The 13,318-nt window shown below is 38.3% G+C and overlaps 1 long non-coding RNA gene across 1 annotated transcript in view; it reads left to right on the top strand.

Annotated features, from left to right (window-relative positions):
• Window positions 1-13,318, top strand: part of LOC142408748 (uncharacterized) — a 73,717-nt gene that overhangs the window by 54,445 nt on the left and 5,954 nt on the right. The gene's annotated exons all lie outside the window — the stretch shown is intronic.

The following is a 13,318-nucleotide window of genomic DNA, read 5'->3' as shown; positions in this document are numbered from 1 at the left end:
AAGCTAATACAATTCTTTTTGTCGTTGTTGTTTTTTCTTCTGGTTTTTCAAAGTTTCAATAATTTTTTTGTTTGGTTCTAGATTCTTTTAGAAGTCCACTCTATATTATCCAAACGGAAGATGAAAATGTCAAAACATTTTTCCACCTTCAAAATGTGCAATACTAGGATTCTTAATCTAAAGTTATATTTTGCATTGATAATTGAAAAGATAAACATAATTTTAAAGCATTTAAAAGGTTAATGTGCAATCAAAAGAAGAGATTTGATCCAGATAGGGCAAATTTTTTTGCCCCGGGGATGGGTGAGTAATACTTTAGGACAACAGAATCGACAATCTTTTGAAATTTCTGGCAGCCTACTGCAAGATTAATTATTTGAACAACTTCAGTTTAAATATTTCATAGGAAAAAAAGCAAGGTTAAGAAAGAACAAACTGTATTTCAAACAGTACAGTTAGATAACCTTGTATGAAACTCCTCAAGACACAGATGGCAAATATAGATCCTAGAAGACAATAGTAATTACTAGTTCCTTGACTTCTCCCTCGGGTTGAAAAAAAAGAAATCAATAGTAACCACCATTATCCTAACTCTTCGGCATGTGAGCTTTACCTTCCAAAAGGCACTATTAAACAAATTCAGATAAATAGCGTAGTACAATCAGTGAAATTCACACAGGGTTAGCTTTTGCGACGTGCTGTTTAAAGACAGACGATCCGTCTGGAAAGAGATCTTTTTATTTACGCAGATTGCAAGAAATATTTGGCCTGATCTTAGCCATAAAGCAAAACCACTTCATGCTGTCCTGAGTTAATCAAAGTTTAGCGAGAAGCAGGACTGCCACATGGAAATCTGCAGGCTGCCATTCCAATGTTAGAAAAACGATCCTCCGGTTTGGGATGAGTCATTTGACTTGCGCTGCAGAAGATATGCGCTTTCTTATCTTTCAGGAGAACATTCCCCTCATGTTTTCCATCTTGATTCATGATTCACTCGTGATTCACTTTTGATGATCCCAAAAGAACAACGACCTTCTTCTTGAAAGCACGCAGCCAGTACTGGAAGCGTTCGCAGGCCGCATGACAGGAATAGCAACTAGGTTAGAAATCTAAACAGGAAATTCAGTAAGGCTGGATTTTGTAACACAGAAGTCAAGGGACAGCTTCTCACTGACTTGCATAATTGAGCCCTAAGTGAACACAACAACACAAAGAGAGAGAATGAAAAAAAAGGGAAACACTACAACATTTCAGTGCATGGTTTTCTAAGTAAGACTCTCCTGTCCTTAATAAAGTGTTCTTTGTAGTAAATGTTTTCAAAACATGATTTTGGCTAAATAAGTTTATCATCAAAATCTTGGCCTGTGGAATAACACAGTGACTTTTTTTACCAAAATTTTGCTTACTAATAATGAACCACATTCATTGGAAATAGGTACTAGTTGGAAGAAAGAAAATGTCTTTTTTAGCAAAGTGTGTATCCTCAGAGGTAGGCTGGTTTGTATAGAGACTATAAGAAGAATAACGGTAAATGTAATTGAATTTCTAAGTCTGAAAATTAGATGGTGAATTCTCAGTATAAATTAATATGGAAACTTAACTCATTTTTCAGTTACCCAGGATTTTCCTCTGTATTTGTTAAAATGGAGGCTTGTCCGGAGTGAACTGTGATAATTAGCACATTCCTTTTGTATCGTTGTAATAATTCATATTTCAAATCAGTTAAGAAAAGAGCATCTGACTGCAAACAAAAATTAGCGGAATTTGAAACATATCTTTATATCCCCATCAGAGCCTGGGACACGGCACAAACATTTTCAACATACCTCAGTCTGTGCCTCCTGAAAAAAAACAAAACCAAAACCAAAAAAAAGGCCTTTGTAAACTTCCTAATGAAATGTTTTGATTAAACCAACTATTAAATAGGCATAAGAATGTTGCGAAAAGGCACCGTTCCGTAAGAAACCAAAACTGCCCATTTCTTACCATTTCCTGGTAAGATGAGCCACGGAGGCAAACTGGCTCTCTTGAAATTGTCCCTCATTTGGGGGTGAACAGGAGAGGCCCGGCTTCAGGCTCCTGCCCTGGCTGGTGACCGGCAGAGGATCGAAGCGGTCCCGGTGCGGGGCTGATGCTCGGTCCATGGGCAGCCCCAGGGTGCCCTGGGGCCCCGCCGGAACGGCCGCAGCCGCAGCCCTTGCACATCAGTCCTGCGCCCGCTGTGCCCGTGGCAGAGACGGAGTCTGGAGACCAGTGCTGATGGAGTTTAGGAAAAAGAGGGCTTTCACGTGAAGGAGCACCTTCTTCTGAAAATGACAATTTGCTCCTTACTTGAGTAAATTTTTAACCTCGAATACAGTATTTAGCACACTGGGGAGCCATGCAAAGATTTGGGAGGGTTTTAGCTGTGTGGTTCAGGTACTTAAGTACGCAGTGAGAACCTGCGTTGTTTTCATTTGCGTGCAAAAATAACGTGGTACGTTTTTCCAGTCTGCTGTAGATAAATTCAGTGGTCCCATTCATGTTAATAAAAGTCATGCAATGTCAGCACAGACCAACACAGAAATTATCCCATAGTGATGTTTAAATTAGTAGAGAAAAATGTGCTCGCTCCATGTAATACCAGCTCCTTTCTGCCCCTTTCTTTTTAATTTCTATTAATACAAATTATTTGAGCATTAGTATATTGGTTGTAATTAGCTTTCATCTTTCCCCTTTTGATTTAAATATTGCCAAACTCCATTAAAACGGCTGTATGAAAGCCAGAAAATGGTTTACTAGTGAATTCCAAGTGCGTGTCTTTGTTGCAGTGTAAATTGAAAGGTCACAACAAGTCATCTAATTGCTTGGTATGTATTCTATTAATTGCACTTTTAATGTGTCAAGCACACTAAAATTATCAGCTAAACTGTGCTGTGTTCTGGTAAAACATCAAATGTGTCTGAATCATGGTCACAAAACATGACAATGTAAGAAAATGGTTCTAACATCTGTTAAAAAACTTTTGATACGGGTCCAGCTCCCTCTTATTTTAATTGGCAGCGACACGCTCGCCTCCACTGCTCCCGCCGTTGGCCCCTTTGCTTCTTAGAGCAGGGAAGCTTGGAAAATCCAGGAGCAGCAAGCTGTCTTCCCCTTTTATTCGTGGGATGCGCTCTGTCCAGGCAAGAATGTAGGAATTCTGTGTTACTTTTAAGTATTTGTCTCTCTTAATTCCTTCAGAAGGTTTATTTATACTCTATCATTTCTCTAAAGAAACATTGTCAAGATGAAAAATGAAAGGCCTAGGAGTTAGAAAAAAATTAAGACTCTGAGACTCTGATTTAGCTTTATCTAGTATCTTCAAAAATTGATGAATAACAGCTGCAGAATTGGTATTTGCCTAATCCTGCAAAGTGTTGGCTCCTCTGAGTGGCAAAATGCACCCTAAATTGCTAGGTTGTAAGATAATATGTTTTTCCCCTTTTAATTAATGAGAAAACTTACCGTCTTGAGCCAAAGTCTCATTCAGTCTCCACTCTTTCCTGATATATATGTGGAGCTTATACTCATGCGTCAGTACTTCCAACAATGTTTTCAGGAATTAAGTATGTCATCTTCCAACCAGGTATCATAAAACAAAGACCGGGGAAAGAAAACTTGTTTTAAAACAACTTGCTCAGCATCAGATTGGAACATTGATCACTTTTTAGGACTTATTTAGTATTCTGTCATATTTAGTCCTTAAAAGTTGAATGATTTCCTCCTGGTTTCAATATATGAAATTATGAAGTTTAATCTTTGAAGATGAAGAAGAAAAAATATAGCATCTTACATGAGGATGTTATGAAAGGGCAGCTTTCAAATTGCTTAGCCTTTGTAGGAATTATTATGGCTGAAAAAGCTGAGCAACCATTTTGGCTCTAGTAATTCTTATCTACGGTCAGGAAAGCAAGATGGCAGGATAAACAGAAACAAAAGCATTAATTACAGTAGTATTCTTTTGCAAAAGAATTCAAGTTTTTCTCTAGAAATCTTGGCACAGTTTCAAAATGTCAAAATTGCTTGTATTTGCTACAAGAAATTATGTGTTGACTAAATTGAACTACTTTTTCCCTAAAAATTAATTTTTGTGCAGAAATTTTTGAAGCGGTTATCCAGCTCAGCAGCCAAAAAAAGACAGTAGTTCAATTGCTCTGTTATTAATGATGAGGTAGGAGATACCTGTTAAACCCCAAACCTAATTCACTGTTTTCTTTCATCTTACTTATTTGTTGCATACAACTGAATGTGAAAAAACTGTAAAATATTAGAAATACAGTGGCAGCCTTGACTTACATAAGGGCCAGGTATTGTAAAGGGATTTCCATATCATACGACTAAAATACAACCCAAGTGGAATTTTGACACTAAATTAAAAGGAAAAAAAAAAAAGATAGAGAAGATCCTTTCCACTGGAATTTTCATTCAATTCCAGGTTCACTTTTGCTGGAAAACTTGTGCAGGTACCGCAAAGGTCACAGACATGCAGCAGTTAAGTAACCGCATTCTGCTGTCCAAAATACCCCAAGAAGTGCATTTCCAAACCCCCTGTGAAGATATTCTTGAAACAGAATTTCATCACCTTGTGCATAAATATTTGTGCTGGGAAGACTTTTACGTAAATAAAGCTTGGAACACAATCAGGCAATAAAAAAGAGGTATGTTACTTTTATAGCTAAGGAGTGTTTCCAGAGAGCTGAAGACCAAAAAAAAAAAAAGTTTTCTAGAGTATAGATGGATGGACTGATTATTTAACTGTGGGAGGATGTTACTTCCTAAATTAACAAATTTTATATATTCCTGTGGTAGGTCAAATTTTGGTTCTACAGTATGTATTTAGAGTTAGTGTCCAAAACTTAGGCTGATGTAAATCAACATAGATCATTGAGCACAGTGTTGTCTGCACTGATTTTATAAACTATCAGTCTGCATTGTGAAGTTATTTCTATTTTCTCTTTTTGAGAAGAGACTGCACCATGAGATGGGTCCCAAAAGGCTTGACAGTATCACTTTTGAAACTATTTACATTCCTGACACTGCATAATAAAATTTTTATTCTGTTCATTTGTGACTTTTTTATTGCTCACTTTTGAAACATCGGGTTTTATTATCTTTCAGTCCTGTTATCAATACTGAGCAATAATAAGACTGTAATGACCTGTTTTAATAAGCCTATTACAGATTTCTATGTTGATTTGACATACCTAAGTGTAGTAAAATGGTTTATGAGGAATAAACAGCTGAGTAATATCACATTCATATCCTTGGAGATGAAGTGATTGTAGATGAGAAATAAATAATTGAAGAAGACACAGTCTGGTGATTTTAGTTTCTGAACTCCTAAGAAATAATGGTGAGTCCATTAGATGCTACAGGGCTCTACGCTTGAGGTTTAGGAACTTTATGGTTGGATGCCACATACAAACTTCCTGTGTACACATGCTTTCACATGAATGTACACATGCATTAATACGGATATAGATATGCTATTGGAGAGATTTATTCTCAAAAGCCTCTGAGTCCTAAAGGCCCTCAAGCCCTAAAGGGCTTCAAAGCAGGCTCGGGCATCTGCTTTCTGGCTCTGGCATGTATATGACCGCTCAGGAGTTTATGGGCTTGACTGGTCTGAGAGCGTACCTGCATATTCAGAAGTGCGCATACGTACAACATCACCTTCTTAGCAATTTCACGTACAGATATATAGGAAAGGCAGAGATCTGTTTCTATATCTGTTTGCACCCCTTCTATATATTCACGTTGTGTGTATACAGAGCTTTGCCGCCAAGGGCTGGAGAGGTTGATGCTTCATGCTGCCTGGTGCCTCAGCCCGGTGCGCTAGGTACACTTTGAAGCCTAGCTCAAAGGTTGACTCTACTGTGACAACTGTGTGCATTCATCTGCTTAGTAATACAAGTCCAGACTTCTTTAGGGGCAAACGTGCCTCCGATGCGACTGATCAAACAGCGCCGAGCCAGCATTTAAGGGGGTGTCTTTACCTTTGGGTTCCATTAGTCTGTATTAACAGCTGGCAGCGTGAACGGTTATTGGCTGTTTTCTCTCTTGCTCGCTCGCTCGCTCACATCTTCACTACTCGGCTATTTGGACATCGATATTCTTCTGAGGACTATATGTATTTTCCAAACCAAACTACACATGACTAAAATAACGCCTTATTCCCCGTTCGAATGCTCTACTCGGCATTTGCGCTTGGGTGTTTACAGAAAAGATTGCACAATCAGAAAGGAGAAATGCCGCGATGTGACCAACCATTTAACACAGCTAATGAAGACTGCATTGAGAAGCTTGACTGTTTTCGGAAAAGCATGAGATAAATATGTATTAACCCCCCTTAAATTCTCAGAAATCAGTATTTTTTTCACAGATTCAAAGACATCAAACTATCTCCCTGCATGTACGGTCATGCAATGTCAAGTGAATGTTTTCTGTCTCTCCCAATTGTGTCAAAATTAATAAGTAAATTTAGAATTTGATTTTTATTTTGCACAATAATTTATGAGGAAATGAATGATATGAATTATATTGACAAAAGTATGCTGTCTGTCACACAGGACTTAACTGTATACAGCATTCTGAACAGAGGGAAGCTCCCTTAGCCCTGCACTCCAGCCAACCAAAAATTGTAAAATCATATTAATAAACCACATGTAGTATAATATAGTCACAGTAGTATGATAATATAGTCATGCACCTTTCACTTTTGTAAGAGCAGGTCACATTAGCCATGAAATATATTTAATATTGCTGTTTTCACTACTGTGAGGAGATCATATTTGCATATTTGCACTCTTGTCTTTAAATGCTTAAATTCTTTAATTAAAAACCTCATTTTCATTCACTTACATAGAAGAAAGTGACCATGTTTGGATCATGGAAAAAAATCCTAATTAGGACAAAGATATTTTAAAAAATGAACACCAAGACCCTTGAAGATACAAATAATAAAGCCCCGTAACGTACCAGGGAATAGACCTTTCAGCTCTTTTACAATGTATTTACTCAATTTCAGTAAACAAGAGGCTTGGGATGTGGAGAAGTCGCTTCCCAAAACATAAGGGTAGCTGTTGCATCTTACCAAGGCAAATGGAAATCAGTCAAAGTGATTTTTTTAGCAATTTGATGTACGGTAGCCGGTGCATTATAAACCCATGATGCTAGCTTAATAAGCTAATTTAAGAGTAGCTTAATTTAAGAGTATAGTCAGTCACTAAGTTGTTTGGGGGTAAAATGATGACTGCAAGAGATTTTGGAATGTGAGCAGACACTCACTTCTGTTGCTCATTTCTTCCTCTGTTCAGCTGGGAAGATTTGTGCAGGCTCTGAAAACCCTCCTGCTGCAGAAACAACCTGAAATTTAGCTCAGACCAAAGGGAAAATAAAATATTAGAAATTCCTTTACTAAAAACGCTCATCTATTTTCAGTATGTATTTTTCCATTTTCTTTTTTACCTATCTGTATGTATTTCAGACATCTTTTTGCATCCCATACTCAGGAACATACTTCAGGAACACTGAAACAAAAATCATCATGAACCTTTCAAAGACAGAAGAATAGTTTGTAATAATCATACACTGTGCATCTCCTCTTTATAAGGTACCATCAGAAATGTTTGTGCATTATGCACTTATTCTAAGAAATTACAGTACGGTATGTATTCCAGAGATAACATGTAGGGGAATCTCTCCAGTATGTTTTAGTTTATTTTGTATGTTGGCATATATTCTGAATAATAGACAGAACTTTAGGATTATTTTTTTAATATTAATGTTATCCTATATATGGAAATACACAAGAAGATGTCTTAACTGGAATAAACCAAACACTTTGACTACTGTATTGACATTTATGCTTGAGAAAGTTCAGGCCTGGAAGCTCTTGCACAGCAAGTTAAAAGGCCAATACCAGCCTCTGACCCAAAAGGGAACATTTCAGTTCAGGCTCAATCAATTGAAAATGCAGGGCAAAATATGCCTTTAGATGACATAGTTTGATTTACAAGATACACAAATATTTTCCATCAAGCTGAGCTAATTCAGGTTTGTATTTTGACTGTGTACGTAGAATAACTATAATTTATTTATGACCTATTAAGCAGATTGTTTCCAATGTGTAAGAAATCCTAATTAGGACCACTGTTTTTAAAAATGAAACTCACAATTTCTTTTATATCCTGTCATCAAAGGCACAAAAGAGAAGGCTTTTGTTCTTGTTTTTGTTTGGTTTGGTTTGTTTTTCTCCATGCTGTCTATTGAATGTCAAGAGGCCATACACATACTATTGTACAGTCATGTCTTTGAAGTCTCCAAAGAATTCCAGAATTCTCATAAAGGGTTTATTTCTTGAAATACATATTTCCCTCATGAAATCATGATTCCTGAGGGACCTGTGATGCCAAACCATCTGTAAGGGCTGTTGTCTTACAAGCAAATTTACTGGGGGGATCTGAGCATAGGGGAAACAGCATTAAATAATGGGTAGGAGTTTATTGTATGCCTCAGGAGGAGACAATGCCATGAAGAGAAACTCTTCCAAACTCACTCCCTTTCACCTTTCTGGCCTACTGCCAGAAGTCCTAGCTGCCGCCCCTAAACGGGGCTTCAAGTGGAAGAACAGAAGGCCATAGACATCTGGGGACGCAATGACGTACAGATCGGGATCAGTATTAGTAGGTACCACTGATAAGTACATAATAAGACAAGTAGGTAAAAGACAAGGAAAATAATATTCAGAAGCACCAGCATACAGAATTATGTTAATATAATGAAGACAGTGGTCCAGATACTGTACAGAGTGGCCCAAAGCCAGCACAGCTCACTGATGCAGTGTTACTTGGACTTGTTTAATGAACGTAATTATTCCCACAACGCCCACCCTTGGGCAGGAAGGGGTAGCAGGAGTACAGTAAATATGCTATGAATTACATAAGCCATTTTTCTAGCAAGATCATCAATTACAAAATCATCTTTGATTTCATCCTGAGACCAGAACGGACAGCCAGGACTGAGTGATACCAAGGCAGGCTTTGCAGCTTTCCCTGGCCCATTTTGTACATCGTACACACGTGCCTCAGCCACCGCTGGCCGTCTGGGCAGCAGAGCCCTGTCCTGGGATGTGTACGCCGTCCAACGCTTCCACTCAACTTCCCTGTGGTTTGCTCTTAAAGCATCAGTTGCTGTGAAAACGTATTATGTGATTGAGGCCAATCAGTTTGTATATTGTCTGACAGAAGGCGGCATGTGGTACCTGGATTATGCTTTGCCTGATGCCTATTTTCTTCTTTTACCTCATTTGAACATTTATATCTTAGAGTCCTAATGGAAATACATATACAAAGCGTGTTTACTTGTAACCCATGACTCCGTTTTTACTACTTCCTGATGAGAAATTTGCCTTTCTCGGGGACAGGGGCATTAATGAAGGTAAATATACAGTCATATTCTCCTTGTATGGCCGAATAATTTATCCCTTTACATTAGAGAGAATCAGCAGGTTTTTGAATGCTATAGATACCAGGGCAGCGCCCAAGCAACCATTGTGGAAGCCTCTGTTCTTTCCGATAAATTAGTAGAAGTAATGGGGTGGATCCATCTTATTATAGGAAAATGTATTAAGGCAGATTAATGCAGTTAGGCTGAATAACACCATAAAGTTGGGCGACGTGTTTCCCAGGTGCAGGCTAATGGACTGCAAGCCCCAGCGAGGAGCGCGGGGTGCTCCTTTCAGCTCTGAATGTGAAGGGAAATGAAGGCTGCTGCTGAGACTGAAAGGCTTCCTTACATGGGGACTGAAGTCTCTCTCCTGAGCCTGAAAAGCTAAAGTTTATTTTTCCAAGGGAAGCTTTCTTGGGTATCCTCTATTTCAAAAGGAAGAAAATAAAATTGGCTGTATTTACTGGTACAGCTTTTTGGGAAAAACAGGCCTGAAAAGCTACTTTTTAGTTATTGAGAGTGCAAACAAAAGAATCCCGGGTCAAAGCTCACTCCTTTCATCGTCTTTTATTTCTTCAGTATAGATTTGATTTCTGCATAGGTTTGGTATTATCTAAACTATTTTGCTTGAACGCTGTCGTGTCATTCTCTATATGGGTCCTGCCAAAAGAATATTGACTGTTGACTGTTTTCCTCTAAGGCTTTAAGGTGTGTTTTCAGAAGTGCCTCTAGGGCTTTTTGTTTCTTCTTATAATTCAAAAGAAATCTTGCATGTGCATCCTTTCTTTCTTCCTCTTTACATTCATCAAAAATGAACAAAGGATGATGTGGACAGTGAGTTACAGTCATACATAAACCATACGTCTATCTCAAGTTATTGCTGTGAAAACTCTGCTTTGTTGAAGACAGTATTTATTGAAAGCCTCTTTTGTATATCAATACTGTGGAAGTCACCAGGGGTACAACAAAGTAGTAGCAATTCTTTGTTGTTTTGGCTGTTCAGTTATTGCAGTTGCACATGCATACCGTGGGCTGGTAGCAGAGATCTCCAGAAGGTCGGTCGTGTAAGCGTATCCCTATCGGATCCCTCCACAAGGCTTCAGAAGGTCTTTCTGCAATGGCAAACAACTTCCACTAACTTCCCGGGCTTCCAGAAATGCTAATCAGCAGTTCTAGTCTGCAGCACATTTATTACACCCTGACGTGCTGGAGACAGCCTATTACAAATAGAACTGCCTCATGAAAAATGCTGTCCCAGTGTTTTATAATAAAGTGCACCAATTAGATGCATTCATTAGGACAAACTGCTTGTCTTTTCTGATATTAGATCTTTTAAAAGGCACAATGCATTTCATAGCTCATTCCGCTCTGTATTATTATTAATTGAACAGAGCACATTACAAAGTTTTAATCCAATAACTGTAAATACATAATGAATAATATTTCCTTGGAGGCTGCCAGGGTTGCAGCAGCCTGCTCTACAGCTTTGCATACTCAGAGTAAGATATATTATTGTAAAGTCCCCTCTTCCCGTGCTGTAGGTTCCCCACAGATATTGCAGGGACATCGCCGGAGTAAGGAATATTGTGTGTGCAGGAAAAGACAAATGTGTCATTTGTTAAAAGGCAAAGTAGGAACCAAGCCTAAAATGCAGCCTTTCAACTTTTTCTTGTTGAAAAGGGTCACGTGCACCAGTTCTTCATGTTGTCTCGCAGATCCCTGGATGCCAAAAGGAAAACAAAGTTTTAATTTTAGCAGCATGAGGATTCCTAACTGCAGCATATTATTTATAAAGGGTAAATGGCAAACACTAAATGAAGACAAAAGGAAACATTCTGTTCCTCTCTGGGGGAGCACAACATTATTATACAAGGTTGTGATTGGGCATAGTAAGATGAATTGAGCTGCTGTTCCTACTGACAAGAACATTACTTCTTAGATTCCTACTAATACATGAAGTAGCTGGCACTCCCTGGTTATATTTACGTAACGGATATGATCTACAGCAGAAGGACCCTGAACTCAATGATAAAGATACGGGTTTCTATATAAAAGAAGACTCTAGGGCACATTGAAGTGATTCCTGATTTTATTGTACATACTAATATTTTCATATGGAATAAGGATTTGCAGTAACTTATGCTTGGACAGTACTCAAGGTGCTTAGCAGAGCTAATTAGCTTGAAGAGAAGTAGTGCATTAATACAGTCCTATGACCACTAATGTAGCCCTATAACTTCCAATTCCAAGCTATTTTATGGTCAATCAGCATGAAAAATGGTCAGAGAGGGAGATAAGGTCTCTTTGTACATATCCTTGCAGCCATATCTGTTAACTTGCTGAAAGTTACAGCAACATGAGTTATTTTCAGAAATTCAGATTTACAGTCTTAATCAATGAGATTATATGTTTTTGCAGGATGTAGGCCTTTGGCACCTATGAATACATGGTCCCATAGTATTCTTTTCCCAGGACCTGCTCCTGTGACAACTGAAAACACTAGGAGAGAATTTCAAGAGGAGTTTTGCACCTATCATCCTTTTGGCCTGACAATATCCCACAGCTGTGAAAATTCTAACACCTTCCATCGAGCAGGATCAGATCATAGTGAAGTGAAGCAGTAAAAATAAGAAAAAGGAAAAAATATCTAAGTATAGTAGCTCCTGAAAAGCTGCAAACCTTGGAGTATAGTAGCTCCTGAAAAGCTGCAAACCTTGGAACTGGTTTTCACAACAGATAGTAAATCTTAAATTTGCCATTCACTGCTTTTGGTGATATCACCAAATGCATGATGTCGCTGAGCGTTGTTAGGACTCTGTGGATATCCAGGGTTATTAAAGGTTTCATTCTTTAATTCCCATTGCTTCATCATCATTCTATTAACTGCATGATGATGAGAAAGGTAGTAGTATAACACACACCTTGAGGCAGGGACAGTGAAGCTACAGCACTATACTTTTTTAAGTAAAGTACTTCTTGAAAGTTCTGAAAGCACAAATTACAGTGACATGCGCTTTTACCTGGCAGAGTAAGATCAAATATTTATCCCATTTGATTGAAATGGTTCTAGCCTTTACCTAAGCCAATCAGGAAAATTCATAAATTTCATGACTTTGAAGGTTTTGTTGCTGAGGGCATATTCCATAAAATTCTTCCTGTTGGTATAACTAGGGCTGGTTAGTCCACATAGTAATTTTTGAAAAGAAGCGACTTGATGCCTGAAGATGAAATTCAGACACCTAAATCCTAAGTGTAATCCTAAAATCCAGCTCAACTGCTGCCTAACTCTGGAGGCACCTGACCTCCATAGGTGCCTCCTTTTTAATCAGAAGATTCCCCAGGTATCAATAAATTGACTTTGAAGCATATCTAATTAAAACTTTGTCTGTAGAAGACTGAGCAGATTTACAGCATGTGGCTAGGGGATGTTAACTTTTTAAAGATGTCTTATCCAGGTCTGGGCTTCACCACAAATGCAGTAGTAGTAACTACTTTCATTTAAGGACATAAGGAAGAATGAGAACATTGACTCCGCTGTATGTGCTTCCACACATTTGTGCAGGCACGCTCTTAAAAAAAGTAGTGACTAAAAAAATACCCTCAGGATGTGTGAGCATCAGCTTCAACTCAGTCCTGGGCTTAATCTACAAAAATAGAGCAGACTTCTTCCTTCAGCTACGTTTTATAAGAAAACTATACCCCCTATCTTAAGGAGAGAAAACAAGTCCCTCCCTACCTTCAACAGAGTTTTCTAGGAGCATCTTCTCTCAATAACCCAGAATGGACATCTGAGTGTTAAGGAGAGAGTAAGAAATATGACCTTTTCCAGGACCATTTTCTGTTGGAAAGC

The sequence above is a fragment of the Mycteria americana genome, chromosome 4 (assembly GCF_035582795.1).
Source record: "Mycteria americana isolate JAX WOST 10 ecotype Jacksonville Zoo and Gardens chromosome 4, USCA_MyAme_1.0, whole genome shotgun sequence".
NCBI classification, from domain to species: Eukaryota; Metazoa; Chordata; class Aves; order Ciconiiformes; family Ciconiidae; genus Mycteria; species Mycteria americana.
This window is presented reverse-complemented; position numbering and strand designations above follow the sequence as displayed.